The 15,750-nt window shown below is 41.2% G+C and overlaps 1 protein-coding gene across 1 annotated transcript in view; it reads left to right on the forward strand.

Moving 5' to 3' along the window:
* LOC101530922 (cyclic AMP-dependent transcription factor ATF-7) overlaps positions 1–15,750 on the forward strand; it is a 97,265-nt gene that overhangs the window by 27,072 nt on the left and 54,443 nt on the right. The window lies entirely within an intron of this gene.

Raw genomic sequence — 15,750 nt, forward strand, 5'->3', positions numbered from 1 at the left:
CTGTCTCATTTTGCCATGTTAAACAAAATATGAAAAAAAGGAATTAAAAAAAGTTTTTAACTGCCTTCTTTAATTCCTTTTATAGATAGACCCTGAAGGGTTGACTTTTACCTCAGCAGAGAATGTCATGTGACTGTCTAGTGACACTTACTGGTGGTATATGATATTGCAGACTAGTTCTATTAAACATTGTAAATATTTAGACAAAAGAGCTGAATTCCAGAGAGTCCAAATTTGAATGAGAAGCAGATGAGGTGGAGATGGTGGGTGACACAAATGGGAAAAAAAGGAATATTATTGTAAGTTCTAATAAATGCTGAAAATTTCAGAAAAGATACTCTGAAAGTTCTTGTATTTTGCAGTATTCTGCATTCTAAATTTGTCTGAGTTTTCAACTCTGTTATTGATTGCTTGCTTATTTGGTTTCTGTTACATTTTACGTTTTAAAAAAAAAACCAATGCAGTTGAGACAATAGGGTGAATTTCACTTTTATGGCAGTTTTATTAGAATGCAAATATAAAATGATTCTTATAAATTTTTATATTTGAATTTTATAATATTACTCTGTACTCCCACAACTGCAATCTGACAACCCTTTTCTTTGAAAATTACAGATTTTTTTTCTCCACTTACCAGTGTCTTTTCCTATTTATTGTTTAAATCTCTTAACTTTTATATCCCCCTTGTATACTGTATGCTTAAAACCATCACCCAGGCAAGAACTTCTCAAAGAAATACAAATAGAAATACGCAAGAAATAAGGAAAAGCATCTTCTAAGTTCTTGGAGGAAGAGAGATACAAATAACATCTCTTTAGGCTGTTTTGTCAGAAAAAAGAGCTATCATATGCAGTGAGATTCCAGGAATCTGTGAAATTTGTGTTTATTTCTTTGTTTTTGGTCTGCCTTTTTTTCCCCTGGCAGTAGGGAAACAATAGGGACTTTTTACTTTGGTTCCTCCCTGCATTGTTGGATTCTGTTTGCCATAAGCCTTTCCTTCCCCTGCTTTTCCCTCCCATTTCTGAGTTGTTTGTTAGTAGTTTGATTTTTAGGATTCATTGTAGCTCCTGGCTTAGGTTTTGAATGCTTTCCCCCGCCCCCAAGGGAGAAGGTGAATGTAGAACTCAGGGAAATTCCTGCTCCCTTTTGGATTCAAGTTACTTCTTTCATAAAAGAAATGATAGAAAGCAACAGCTTATGACTTGCTATGTTTGACTTTTTATGTAGCATGATTCTTTGCCTCTTTTGTATGTAAGAACTTTATGGTCAGCTGAGATGAATAATTCTTTTTTTTTTTTTTTTTTTTTTAAAGATTTATTCATTTTATTACAGCCAGATATATACAGAGGAGAGACAGAGAGGAAGATCTTCCGTCCGATGATTCACTCCCCAAGTGAGCCACAACGGGCCGATGCGCGCCGATCCTAAGCCGGGAACCTGGAACCTCTTCCGGGTCTCCCACGCGGGTGCAGTGTCCCAATGCATTGGGCCGTCCTCAACTGCTTTCCCAGGCCACAAGCAGGGAGCTGGATGGGAAGTGGAGCTGCCGGGATTAGAACCGGCGCCCATATGGGATCCCGGGGCTTTCAAGGCGAGGACTTTAGCCGCTAGGCCACGCCGCCGGGCCCGAGATGAATAATTCTTAAGTTACATTTGGTCTTCTTCCAAGTTTCTCCCAAAACCTGGTCACAAGTAATGCTAGAGTGGGGTCCCTATAAAGCTTACGCTGATGGCTTTATGTCATATGAAGCAGGGAAGATACATTAGGTGAAGTTAGCCACCCTTGGCCTGTCATCCAACTTCCGTGTATCTCTTGAGCATGGCTTCATTCAGGAGCCACCTTGAGGCCTGTAAACTATTTATAATCTACTTATCATTGTATCGTTGCTTCTCATTCTTTGTCCCAGAAATGATAGAATAATAAAAAGGCTTTGTAAGTCCCTGAAGGGGTAAGAAGGACCATGGTTATTTTCAAAAGGTGTGTTTGGAACCTCCCACAGCAGCATGCAAAAGCACTGGCACCTACCAGGTAGAAGGAGAAGGAATGAAAGCAAATCGCAAGTCAGGAGACTATGTCTTCAAAAGCAAAGAAAAATCAGATTTTTGTATTATTCTGGTATTTTGTTGCCTGCACAGACTTTACCCAGGACACCTCTAAACTCAGAGATCATCCTATGCTTTCATGTTAAAGGAAGGTGAAAGGGAAACTTACCTAAAATAGACTAGTGGATTGTGCTCTCCACTATATAATCAAATCCACCAGGCTTTCAATGGATACATAAACATGTTTTGGTTGCTAGGTCTTTAATGGCTGTTATTTTTGGATTCTGTTCATGGTCCACTTCCCAACAGTAAGTCTGATGTGACACAGCTGAGTGCTAAATGTACTGCATGTATTTTTTTTTTAAAGATAGTTGGTGAAGGTTGTGATGTCTGCATTCTCATCTGAAAAGACAGGTGGTATAGTTGTTTAGCCCTTCTTCTTATTTTGCCACTCTGTTTCTCTTGAGGCCTCATAAAGAGGAACCAGGGAAAGCAGTGTTCTTGCTGACACCTCTCCATGGGATGTGGGTAGAACCGGAGTTAGTAGAGGCTGCCTCACGAGAATAGGTTAGTGTTGTTAAGGCAACAATGCCCCAGGTACCCCTTTGGCACAAGATTTGTTGAATTTCAGTAGTATGGATTTTGAAGTGTTTATAACATAGCATCCATTAAAAACATTATGCCTATAAAATCGTATTTCCTCTGTGTTGTTTAGATAATAGAAATACAAGGGTATTTCAGAAAGTCTGTGGGAAAATGGAATTAAAAGATAACATTTGGGGCTTGGCGGTGTGGCCTAGTGGCTAAGGTCCTTGCCTTGATCCCATGTGGCCGCTGGTTCTAATCCCGGCAGCTCCACTTCCTCTCTATCTCTCCTCCTCTCAGTATGTCTGACTTTGTAATGAAAATAAAATAAATCTTTAAAAAAAAAAAAAAAAAAAAAAAAAAAAAAAAAAAAAAGATAACATTTGTTTTGGTGCAAAAAAAATTGGAAATAAATGCATAAGGGAATCTTCAAATTGGTCATGAGAGATGAATATTGTAAAAAAAAAAAATACAACTCATACTTTTTTCTTTTTTAAGGCAAAGAAGCAGTGAGAGTGAGAGAAATCTCCCATCTGCTGATTCATATCCCAAAAGCCTGCAAGACTAGGACTGAGCCAGGATAAAGTCAGGAACTAGGAGTTTGGTCTGGGTCTCCCACATGGGTGGAAGGGATCCAAAAAGCTAGACTGCCACCCAGGGTGTGTGTATGTTTCAGCAGGAGGTAGAAATCAGCAGTGAAGCCAAAATTCCAACCCAAGCACTTTGGTGTATGATACAGGCTTTCCAAGCAACATTTTAACTACTGTACAAGTACCTATAGATTTTTTAAAATAACTTGTGGATGAACTTTTACATAAGGATAAATTATAAAGTTGTTCTAGGGGCCACATTGCAGTGCAGCTACTTACCTGCCATGACAATATCTCAAATGGGTACTTTTAATTTCTGGCTGCTCCACTTCGGATACAGCTCCCTAATAATAACACTTGGAAAGCAAAAGCAGATGTCATCCCAAGTGTTTGGGCCCCTGCCTTTCTACTTCATCAAGGTAAACCTTGATGAAGCTCCTGGCTTCCATCTGGCCCAGCTCTGCCTGCTGAGGCCACTTGGGGAGTTAAGTGGTGGATGGAGGAGGCCTCTTCCTCTTCCTGTAACTCTGCCTTTCAACTAAGCTAAATAATAATAATAATAAAGCTAGCACAATGCATACTTTAAAGATATTGTTCTATTGTGTTTGGAAACAGGAAAAAGTATTGTTTCTGTCAGTCATGTTGAATTTGAGATGTTGTTTCATGTGGATACAGCTGGATGCCTTTTTTTTTTCAACAAAAATGTATTTATTTATTTGAAAGGCAGAGTGACAGAGAGGGATCTTTCAGCTACTGATTCAGTCCCTAAATGCCCACACAGCTGGACCTGGGCCAAGTTAAAACCAGGAGCCAGGGCCTGGTGCAGTGGTCCAGTGGCTAAATCCTCGCCTTGCACATGCCAGGATCCCATTTGGGCGCTGGTTTGTGTCCCGGAAGCCCCGCTTCCCATCCAGCTCCCTGGTTATGGCCTGAGAAAGCAGTCGAGGACAGCCCAAAGCCTTGGGGCCCTGCACCCACATAGGACACCTGGCACAAGCTCGTGGCTCCTGGCTTCGGATTGGCTCAGCTCCAGCCGCTGTGGCCACTTGGACAGTGAAACAGTATATGGAAGAACTTTCCTCTCTGTCTCTCCTCCTCTATGTACATTTGCTTTTCCAATAAAAAACAAACCAAAAAATACATCTTTAAAAAAAAAGTCAGAACCTCCATCTCCCACCTAGGTGGCAGGAGCCCAAGCTCCCAGGTGCATTGATAGGGAGCTGGATCCAATTTATGGAGTAGGGCCAGCGTTATGGTCTAGGGAGTAAAGCTGCCATCTGCAACACTAGCATCCCATATGGGAGCTGGTTTGTGTCGTGGCTGTTCCCCTTCCGATCCAGCTCCCTGCTGCTAATGGCCTGGGAAAAGCCACAGAAGATGACCCCCATGTGCTTGGGTGCCTGTCACATACCTGAGAGACCAAGAAGCAGCTCCTGGTTTCTGGTTTTGGCCTGACCCAGCCGTGGTTCCTTGAGCTGTCTGGGAAGTGAACTAGTGAATGGAATATCTGTTAAAGAAGTATGGAGTAGCTGTTTTCTGCTTTTTTGTTTTGTTTTGTTTTTATTGGGAAGGCAGATTTACAGAGAGAAGAGACAGAAAACTCTTCCATCTGCTGATTCACTCCCCAAATGGCTGCAACAGCCAGAGCTGAATCGATCTGAAGCTAGGAGCCAAGAGCCAGGAGCCTTGTCTGGGTCTCCCAAGTGGGTGCAGGATCCCAAAGCCTTGGGCTATCCTCCACTCTCATAGGCCATAAGCAGAGAGCTGGATGGGATGTGAAGCAGCTGGGACATGAAACAGTATTCATTTGGGATCCTGGCACTTTTGAGGGGAGAATTAGCCAGTTGAGTTATTATGCCGGGCCCAGTACCTGGGTCTTTAACCAAGCAATCCCATATGGAATGTGGTCTTCTCAGGTGGCAGTTTTCAGCAGCTGTGCCACAGTTCCTGCCCCTAGATTACTTGTCTTTTACCTAGTTTTTTTAGTAGGAATCAACAAATTTCGTATTTCTGCACCTCTCTCTCAAATATATGGCACTAGTTTACAATACAAGTTGTGTGGATTTAAATAGTCTTTCTGTTTAATCAAGTCTTTGAGCAGAAGCTAGTCTTATCAGCTTATTATTTAGAACTTTTCCTTAAGAACAGGAACACATTTCTATCATTAGTCACTGAGAAAGTTCTGTATTTTAACTAACCACTCTGTATAAACTCTCATTAAATCCTTAGAATTGTACCTACATACTACATTGAACCTGCTGAAACTAATTAAAAATTTTTAAATTTAAAAAGATTATTAAATAAATATTTAAAATGTTAAAAAAAAATAAAAATAATTTTAAGGTACAAATTGAAGAAAATGCAAAAATCTAGTTTAAGCCATACTGTGTTTTTATATTTTCAATAAAACTTTTCTCCTGAATCATCCAATGAGTACACATACTCTATATGCAAATATTCTAAATCTAATAGAATTAGTAAGTAAAATAAAAATTATAGTTGAGGAATGTTCGCTCTTTAAAATATTTAAATAAAATGAAATATCTTAGTTAAATTTTTTTAAAAAAGGAAAAATCCTTTGGTTGTGACCTGAGGGACTTCTCCTCTTATTGTCCCTGAAGATATCTAACTGTCAGATCTTATTTTTTTTTCCCAGAGGACATTTCAGTGCCTTTGGGAGACATCAAACATGTAACTAACTCAAAGCCTCTATGGTCTGCTTTTCCTTTCTAAGGCCAAGAATAGCAATAGAACCCTAGTTATGGTGGGATTGAGGGCAGCCTCCTATACCACCTTATCTTGTCATATAATTGGAATAACGTTTATGGTGCTGTACTCCTGGCTTCACTTGGCATTTAACCAACCTCCAAAGCTGTTTATTGCTTCATGTCCTCTGCTTCCATGAACATTATCCCTTAAGTCTCTATTGCTCTGTAATATATGAGGCAACAAATAGTTCCTATGATTGGTTAAATGCTGGCATGCTGCAAAGGTATATATTTTATTGCCTGTATAACACAAGTCCATAGAGATGGTTCCTGTTATCCCAGTCCCCCAATTAAATGGACGATACTGGTACTATGGGATTTTGGGTCTTTCATTCTATTCCTTTGGCAATTTTCCCTATTACCTGGCATGAGCACAAAAGAAAAGCAAGGAGAAATGAGTTGATGCTGAATATGAATTCTTTATGTTAGGGAAGCATCTTGAGTTGGAAAATAACAGGAGAAGAAATGAGTCTGGTAGGTGGATGTGTTGGTATAGGCATCATGCTTCCACAGGTGAAGGCAATTTTGGGCAAATAAACCTTTCTTCGTCACCCCCTGCCAAGAGCTTAAAAAAATTCAAATTTTATTTAATAATTCATAGTTCATTCAATAATTCATTCAGTTCCCATCTGGTAGGAGTGCCTGCCTGCTGTCAGGCAGCTGAAAATACACTGCAGTATACACAATTAGGCCAAATGTGAATCTTATTTTTTACATGGTGTTGACTGTGTGGCAACTTCTAGTCTACTGCAGTTTTATATGCAACCTTGTGATAGAAGTAGACCACTGTTATGTATCCCGTAGGGACTGGGATTTTTAAAATACTGAAGTGTTAAGAACAAGGAATTAAAGTCAAATTTCTTACTTTCAGATTTGGTACTGCTAACTTCCCCTTACAAACATGTAGTTGGTTATTTTCATTTTTTTATGATATATCTATTAGGATGCTATTAAGAACATAGCAGATTAAAACCACCCTTGTTGGGGTGTGCCAAAAGCAAATCAAAAGGTGTCTGAACCTAACTGGTGGTGTTCTCAGAAAATTAAGGTGAAATCTTTGTTACTCCTTTTTGTTTTCCTTGGATATAGTTTAGTTTATGGAATGGGAGCCCAGAAATTATTCTGAAAGCATTCCTGGTAGAAAAATATATAATAAAGTCCTGCATCTGTGCAGATCTTCCTGATCAGAAGGTCTTTCTTCTGAGCCCCTCTTTACAAACTGCCATTTCTGCAGAGCCTCTGCCATTTATCCCTCTTTGGCCACCCTGGAAACGCCACTTGTGGCTAGCTTGTTGACTTCGAAATTTTGAGATTGTTAAGGAAATTCTTCATTCTTTTATCAAACATTCTTAAAGCTAATGCAGCCGATTAAAAAGCAGCCAGTGCACTCCCTCTCTCTGGTTAGCGGATTCCTTTCATGCAGTCACATTCTGTCTGAAGTCCTCGTTAGGGCTTCTCTGTATGTGGATTCATAACACATCTGTGTGTACATCTAACAGAGCTGTATAAATAATAATAAGTAATCACCAGATGGCCTGTAACTGCTCCTCTGGACCCTCCGGGTCTCGAAGCTGTTAGTAAAGTCTTCTGGCATTTTGCTGGGGAAAACTTGTCATAGATTTATTTCTGAGAAAATTCAAACTCACAACTGGGTGTTTAGGACTAGATATTGCTGTGTGTGCTGTAAATATTTAACAGGGCTTGTACAGTGACAAGTAAAAGCGCCATTACTAAGCACACACAGTGGCTGCGGGGTTCTCCTCCCCTCCTGGCCATTTAGAAAGGAGAAGAAATGCCGATAAATTGTACATTATGAGCAAGGTGCAAGAGATGCTGTCTGGAAGATTTTTCTGAAGGGAAGAAAGACAATCCCGACATTCTGCTCAGAGGATTATAACTGGGCAAACATCAGCTTTCTAAACATAACCCAGTGGCTTAAAACCCAGTGCTCCTTTTGAATTATAATGCTTTAAGAAGGAAAACAAAAAAGCATTCAGCTGCAGTTTAGTCACATTCAGATACAGGTTTTGGTGTTAGTGAAGACTTTACAACCAAATAATAAACCCCTTTGAAAGGGCGACGTTTACAATTATTAGTAGATATTTGGTTAAATGTCAGCCCTGTAGTTATCCTAAACCTCTAAGATGTAATTGTTTGCTGGTATTATCTGTATTGAAGACATTTTTATTTTTGTCCTTTTCCGTTTAATTTTTATAACAATGGATATGTATTTTGTTTGGGGAAAAAAAATGTTACTCTGCTTTTCTGCAATGTGATTTTCTGTGTCATGTTTTGCTGTTGCTAACCCCTTTGCTTCAGCACGTATTCCAGGGTACTCGCTCAGTGTGTTTTTAAAAATCAAAATAGAAGTCATTACGTCTAAATTTTAGCTTTTTTGCTTGTTTGCTTTTCATAAAATAACCAAAAATGTTTTAAACAGAAATTGAGTATGTTTAACTTTCAAGCTTAGTGTTCTTCTGTCTGTTGAGGGTTGACTGTTCGTAAGGACTGTCTTAAATGATAGGACATGGGTGTTACCTCTGAGTTAAGATGTATAGGAAATTTTGTCTCTTTTATAATCTCATTGTTAAAATTGCAAGAGAAAGGCTATAAATGCTTTGTTGTAGGGGAATTTTGCATCTTAAATTTTCTCACAGAATTTTCATGTTAAAGATGCAACTTCAAAAGGGAAAATACCATGGAGAAAAGATGGGAGCTTGGGGTTTATGTCTTTGTAACAATGTCTTTGTTTTTACTTTGAAATTTCTTTGTGCAGTGACATACGCTACCTAAGATTATGCTTTGGTGGGACTTTGGTCTATTTGCAATTGTCATGTGAAAGTACAGAGAGAATGAAAATGAATTTTGTGAAATTAGCTCATTCCCAGTCTGGCATACCATGTGCCCTATGTGGCTGTTGATTATGCCAGCAGCTTGAAGTGCCAAACCAACTTCTGTTCTAAAGACTGAATTTGCAAGCCATCATTCCAGCTTTTAAATCTTGTTTTTCACATTGATGATGTCAGATTTTGAGCAAACACAGCTCTGTCTTCGAATCCCAAGTGAAATTTGCAATTCCCAGGGATGGAAGGAAAGAAATCTTTGCCTTTGAAAACTTGAGTGGCTCTGCAAGGAAAGTCAGAGAATAAATCTACAGTTTTGCCGGGTCCTTTGAGTCATTGTAGAAAACTGAGTGCCGTATTCAGCACTCAGCAGATTCAAAATTGCAGCTCTGTTTATCAAAGACAGGTCTCTCAAAGAACCATTTGTGTTGTTTCATAAGGGAACCATCCTGTGGCAAAAGGAATGCCTCCCTTCTCCACCCAAGGATCGGATCTTCTGATACTGGGGCAGTTATCCCTTGATTTCCCTGAAAAATAGCTCAATCCACCAAAAAGACTGACACCAGCCCAGGTTGCAGACTTGGTTACCGAGACATGCTCTGATTCGTTAACCACAGTGTGAGGCACTGGGCTGATACCGTAAGGATGCCAAGAGGCTTTAGTGGTGGTGATTTTTCTCCTGAGACTCTAAGTGTCTCTTGTAAGCATCGTGGCTTCTACGCTGTTTCTCTGAGGAAAGTAGATTTGTTCCAGTTGTTGCACACCAGTCTGTCTAAAAAGCCACAGTGAGAGTTGTCTGTCTTCTCCTTACTTTGTTTCTCAAGGAGGATTCTTTTCTTTAGTTACTGTCCTCAGCAGTTTGAAATTAAGCTGTACTGTTTGTTTATTTATTTTGCTTTATTCCTTTCTCTTTATACCTTTTCTTTGCTTTTACCACCTGATGGGGATTTACTTACTTACTTCTTACTTATTTATTTTTCTGCTCCAGATTCATAAGTCAGCAGGGCTATGTTCCTTCCAATCCATTTTGTTTTTAAGATTTTTTTTTTTATCAGAAAGTCACATTTATGTAGAGAAGGAAAGACAAAGAGAAAGATCTTCCCACTGGCTCACTCCCCAAAGGCTGCAATGGCTGGAGCTAAGCTGCTTCAAAGCTAGGAGTCAGGATCTTCTTTCAGGTCTCCTATATGAGCACAGAGTCCCAAGGCTTTGGGTATCCTTGACTGCTTTCCCAAGCCATAAGCTGGGAACTGGATCAGAAGTGGAGCACAGGACACAAACCAGTGTCCTTGTAGGATACTGATACGTGAAGGTGGAGGATTAACCTGTTGAGCCGTGGAACCTGGGCCCTTAGTTTTATGTTTGAGAGATAAGCACAAAGAGATTTTCCATCCTCTGGTTCATGCCCACAACAACTTGGACTGTACCAGGCCAAAGTTAGAAGCTAGAAACTCAATCTAGATCTCCTATGTGAGTGGCAGGGATCCAGCTCTGTAGGCTGTCACCTATTTGCTCGTAAGGTACATGTTAGCAGGAAATAGAATCAAAAGTGGAGTTAGGACTTGAACCCAGGCACTTCTGACCCAGATCCCTGCTGATGGCCTGGGAAGGCAGGGTAGGAGGACCTAAATGCTTAGATCCCCACATCTATGTGGGAGACATGGAAGAAATTCTTGGCTCCTGGTTTTGGACCAGCCTGGGTTCTGACTTGTGGCCATTTGGGAACTGAACTAGCAGATAAAGGGCCTCTCTCTGTCTCTCCTCTCTCTGTAAATCTGCCTATTAAATTATATATGTATGTATGCATATGTATACACACATATATGTAGATAAACTTTTAAAAACCTTTATAAAATAATAACATTTAAAAAGTTATATTAAATACAGAATCCTCACTTAATCTCTAGATGAGCACTGATTTTTTTTACCATCTCCATGATTTTGCCTCTTTTTACAGTGTCATGCAATAGAAATCATACAGTATTCACACATTTTACTTGTTGAGTGCTTAACATTAATATTTGTTTATTTGAAGGTGAGAGGGGCAGAGAAAGATGGAGAAACAGAGGAGAGGAGTTTCTGTCTGCTACTTCACTCCCCAAATGCCCATAACAGCAGGGCCAAGTTGAAGCCAGGAGCAGGAGCTGGGAACTTCATAATCGTCCCCCTTGTGGGTGGCCACCATGGGTTGCCTCCCAGGCTCATTTATAAGAAGCTGGATTGGAAGTAGACCAGTCAAGATTCAGACTAGCACTCCGATTTGGAGGAATGAAAGTTTTTATTTGAGGTTAGGGCAATAATAGATGGCAGGCTTCAGTGGAATGACCCCTGAACAAATATAATATTTCAATTTAGGAAGTTTTTTTAAAAAGATTTGTTTATTTTTATTGGAAAGGCAGATTTACAGAAAGAAGGAGAGACAGAGAGAAAGGTCTTCCTTCTGCTGGTTCACTCCCCAAATAGCCACAATGACTGGAGCTGAGCTGATCCAAAAGTAGGAGCCAGGAAGTTCCTCTGGGTCTCCCACACGGGTGCAGTGTCTCAAGGCTTTGAGCCATTTTTGTACTGCTTTCCCAGGCCACAAGAAGAGAGCTGGATGGGAAGTGGAGCAGCTAGGGCACAAACTGGTGCCCATATGGGATCCCAGCTCTTGCAATGTGAGAATGTAGCCACTGAGTCATCCCACTGGGACCTGATATAAAACTTTTTTGGAAGATTTATTTATTTTTATTGGAAAGGCAGATATACTGACAGGAGGAGAGAAAGACAGGAAGGTCCTCTATCCATTGAATCACTCCCCAAGTGACTGCAACAGCTGGAGCTACGCTGATCCAAAGCCAAGAGCCCAGATCCTCTTCCAGGTCTCCCACACAGGTTGCAGGGTCCCAAGGCTTTGGGCCGTCCTCGACTGCTTTCCCAGGCCACAAGCAGAGAGCTGGATGAGAAGTAGAGCTGCTGGGATTAGAACCGGTGCCCATATGGGATCCCGGTGCATGCAAGGCGAGGACTTTAGCCACTGGGCCACTGCGCTGGATGATATAAAATGTATAAGAAAGATCCTGTTCCTGTTTTGTACAGGAAAAATCATCTTTCCATCCAGACAATCTGTGGGGAGCACAAAAGGCAATCAAGCATGTTTGGCCTAGTCAGTATTACAGTAGCCGCAGTAATAACCATAGCCGACTGAGCTCTTACAATATACTGTGTAAAAGAGCACCACAGGTGTTGTTTTATTTAATCTCAGCAACTGTGGTGGAGAATTTTGTATTAGCTACAGTTCACAGATGAGAAAACTAAGGCTCTGAGGGGTTCAGTAATTTCTATAAAGCATGTGGTATTCTTTTGTTTCGTGTGTGTGTGTATGTTTAGATTTATTTATCTTTATTGGAAAGGCAGATTTGTAAAGAAAAGGAGATACACAGAGAGAGATCCTTCATCTGCTGGTTCACTCCCCAAGTGGCCGGAATGACTGGATCTGAGCTGTGCAGAAGTCAAGAAGCAGGAGCTTCTTCTGGGTCTCCCATGTGGGTGCAGGGTCCCAAAGCCCTGAGCCATCCTCCACTGCCCTCCCATGCCACAAAGGGATCTGGATTAGAAGCAGAGCAGTCAGGACAAGAACCAGTACCCATATGGGATCACAGCACTTGCAGGGGAAAATTAGCCAATTGAATCATCGAGGCAGGCCGTTGCATACAGTGTTTTGTGGTGGTGGTACACTGGATAAGCTCCACTGCAGCATTCTTTTTTTTTTTTTTAATTTATTGTATTTTTATTGGAAAGTCAGATATACAGAGAGGAGGAGAGACAAAGAAATATCTTCTGTCCACTGGTTCACTCCCAAGTGGCCACAATGGCTGGAGCTGAGCCAGTCCGAAGCCAGGAGCCCGGAGCCTGGAGCCTCTTCCAGGTCTCCCACATGGGTGCAGGGTCCTGAGGTTTTGGGCTGTCCTCCACTGCTTTCCCAGGACACAAGCAGGGAGCTGGATGGGAAGCGGGCCACCAGGATTAGAACCAGCACCCTTATGGGATCCCGGTGCATGCAAGGCAAGGACTTTAACCACTAGGGATTTATAATAATAAGTAGGATTTATGGGGCTAGAACTGTGGCTCAACAGGCAAATTCTGTACCCTGTGGTGCCAGCATCCCATGTGGGTGCCTATTCATGTCCTGGCTACTCTGCTTTGGATCCAGCTCTCTACTTATGACCTGGGAAAGCAGCAAAGGATGGCACAAGTCATTGGGACCCAGAAGCCACGTGGCAGACCTGGAAGAATATCCTGGATGCTGACTTCAAATTAGCTCTACTGTGGCTATTGCGGCCATTTGGGGAATGAACTAGTGTATAGAAGACCTTCTCTTTCTGTCTCTCTTTCTCTCTCTCTGTAAATGTGCTTTTCTAAAAAATAAGCAAATAAATTTTTTAAAAACTGTATTAATTTCAAAGTAATTACTCTCTCTTCAATTTTTCCTTCGAGGCTTTACCTAGATTATTGCTGTAGTGAAAAGCAGCTTTTACGTCAGCGTTCTTTCACTTTATGTGCATGCATTTGAAGCTGCACCTAGATAGGGCCTGTGAGATTTGTACTTTCAGTGAAACGCATTTGCACAGGGGAGAGAGTTGTGTCCACAACAGTTGGCAGAGCTGTAGTTAAAGGTTTGAACATATTGTACCTTATGGGCTATTCCTCAGTCCTGAAGGAGGCGTTGTACTCCTCCGTGGACAGTAATCAGATTGTCAACGTGGAATGGCTCTTTGTTTTTCCCTTACCTAAGTAAAATGCCGTGACTAAGTGTTTCTGGGAAGCAAATTCTTCCTCTACCACATGAATGGAAGGGCAAGGATGCTGTGTCTGAAACAAAGGGGAAGTGATGATAGAACAGTCCATGGCTAAGACATAATTGCATTGGAGTTCTGTCAAGGATACAACAGATCTTGCTTGGAAGCTGGAGAGAGAGAGAGAGAGAGTGTGTGTGTGTGTTAACATTAGAATAACATGTGGTAAGTACTCCAGTTTAACTTTTCAAGCTGTTTTGTAGGTACTCTATGAAAGTACATATACAATAAGTTACTTTTACTTAGTGGTTTTAATATTTTTAAAGATACAGTTTACTTATTTGGAAACCAGAGAGAAAGAAAGGTCTTCTGTCTGCTGGTTCACTCCTCAAATATCTGCAACGGCCAGGGCTGGGCAAGGTAAAAACCAGAAGCTAGGAGTTTCTTCCCTGTCTCCCAAAAGGCTGCAATGGCCCAAGCAATCCGTTGCTGCTTTCCCAGGTGCATTAACTGAGAGCTGGATTGGAAGTAGAGCTGCAGGAGGTGGCTTAACTTGCTAAACCTCATTTCCAGCCCAGTTTAGTAGTTTTCCATCTTTCTCTCTCTCTCTCTTTTTTTTTTTAATTCCCAGGAAATAGAAATTAGAGAGATCTCATTTACCTCTTGTTTCCACAAACATAAGATTCCAGTGAGGCAAAGCAGAGTGAAATGGTGAGTTCTAATCCTGGCAGCCCTGCTTCCCATCCAGCTCCCTGCTTGTGGTGTGGGAAAGCAGTCAAAGATGGCCCAAAGCCTTGGGTTCCTGCACTCATGTGGGAGATCCGGAGGAGGATCTGGGCTCATGGCTTCAGATCAGCTCAGCTCCAGCCATTGCAGCCACTTGTGGAGTGAATCAGTGGACAGAAGATCTTCCTCGCTGTCTCTCCTTCTCTCTGTATATCTGATTTTCTAATATAAATAAATAAATAAATAAATACTTTTTAAAAATTCCAGCTGGGCAGTGTCCGTTGGTAGATTTTTACAAATGGGTCCACCATTATAGTATTACCCATAACAGCTTCGCTGCCCTGAAAGTCCTCTCTTCTACTCCCTTTTCACTGTTTCCATGGTTTTACTGTCTCCAGAGTGTCACGTAGTTGGAATCGTGTAGTTTGTCTTTTTCGCATTGACTTCTTTAACTTAGCAGTGTGCATTGTGTGAATGAGCCACAGTGCACTTATCTGTTCACCTGCATAATAGTCCTTTATCAGATGTGTCCTTTATAAACATTTCCCCCAGTCCCATTTTCTTTTACAGAGCATAATCTCTAATTTTAATGAATTTTAGCTTATGATTTTTTTTCATGGATCATGCTTTTAGTGTTGTAACAGGGTTATCTCAGTCTCCCCCTGTTATCTTCTAATCTAGAAAATTTCTAATTTTGTGTTTTACACCCAGCTCTGTCATTGTCTCAGGTAATTTTTGTAAGAGCTGAAAGATTTGTATCTAAATTGATAGTTTACGTATGGATATCCAGTTTTAGAGCACCTTTGCTATTTTGTCAGGCATCATATTTATATGGCTCTATTTCTGAGCCCTCTGGTTTTTTGTTTGTTTGTTTTTGTTTTTGCATCTACTTGAAAAGCAGAACTTTGGGGATGGGGAGGGATATTCTGTCTGTTGGTTCAATTCCCAAGTGCTGGCAGTAGCCAGGTCTGGGACAAGCCAAAGCCGAGAGCCCAGAGCTCCACTGACTCTCCCACACAGGTGATGGATGTGTGAGCACTTGAGCCTCATCTGCTGCCTGCCAGGATGCATTATCGGAGAGCTGGATCAGAAGCAGTGCAGCCAGCATTCGGCCCTCTGATATGGATGCCAGCTGCACCACAGGGCATATCCCTGGCATGTCTTAGTCTGTTGATCTGTTTGTTCTTTCATTGCTACCGTGGTTTCTGGATGACTCTAATATTACACCAGGTTTTATTTTTTTTTTTAAAGATTTATTCATTTTTATTACAGCCAGATATACACAGAGGAGGAGAGACAGAGAGGAAGATCTTCCGTCCGATGATTCACTCCCCAAGGGAGCCGCAACGGGCCGGTGCTGTGCCGATCCGAAGCCGGGAACCAGGAACCTCTTCCAGGTCTCCCACGCGGGCGCAGGGTC

Source organism: Ochotona princeps, chromosome 15, assembly GCF_030435755.1.
Source record: "Ochotona princeps isolate mOchPri1 chromosome 15, mOchPri1.hap1, whole genome shotgun sequence".
In the NCBI taxonomy this organism is placed as follows: domain Eukaryota; kingdom Metazoa; phylum Chordata; class Mammalia; order Lagomorpha; family Ochotonidae; genus Ochotona; species Ochotona princeps.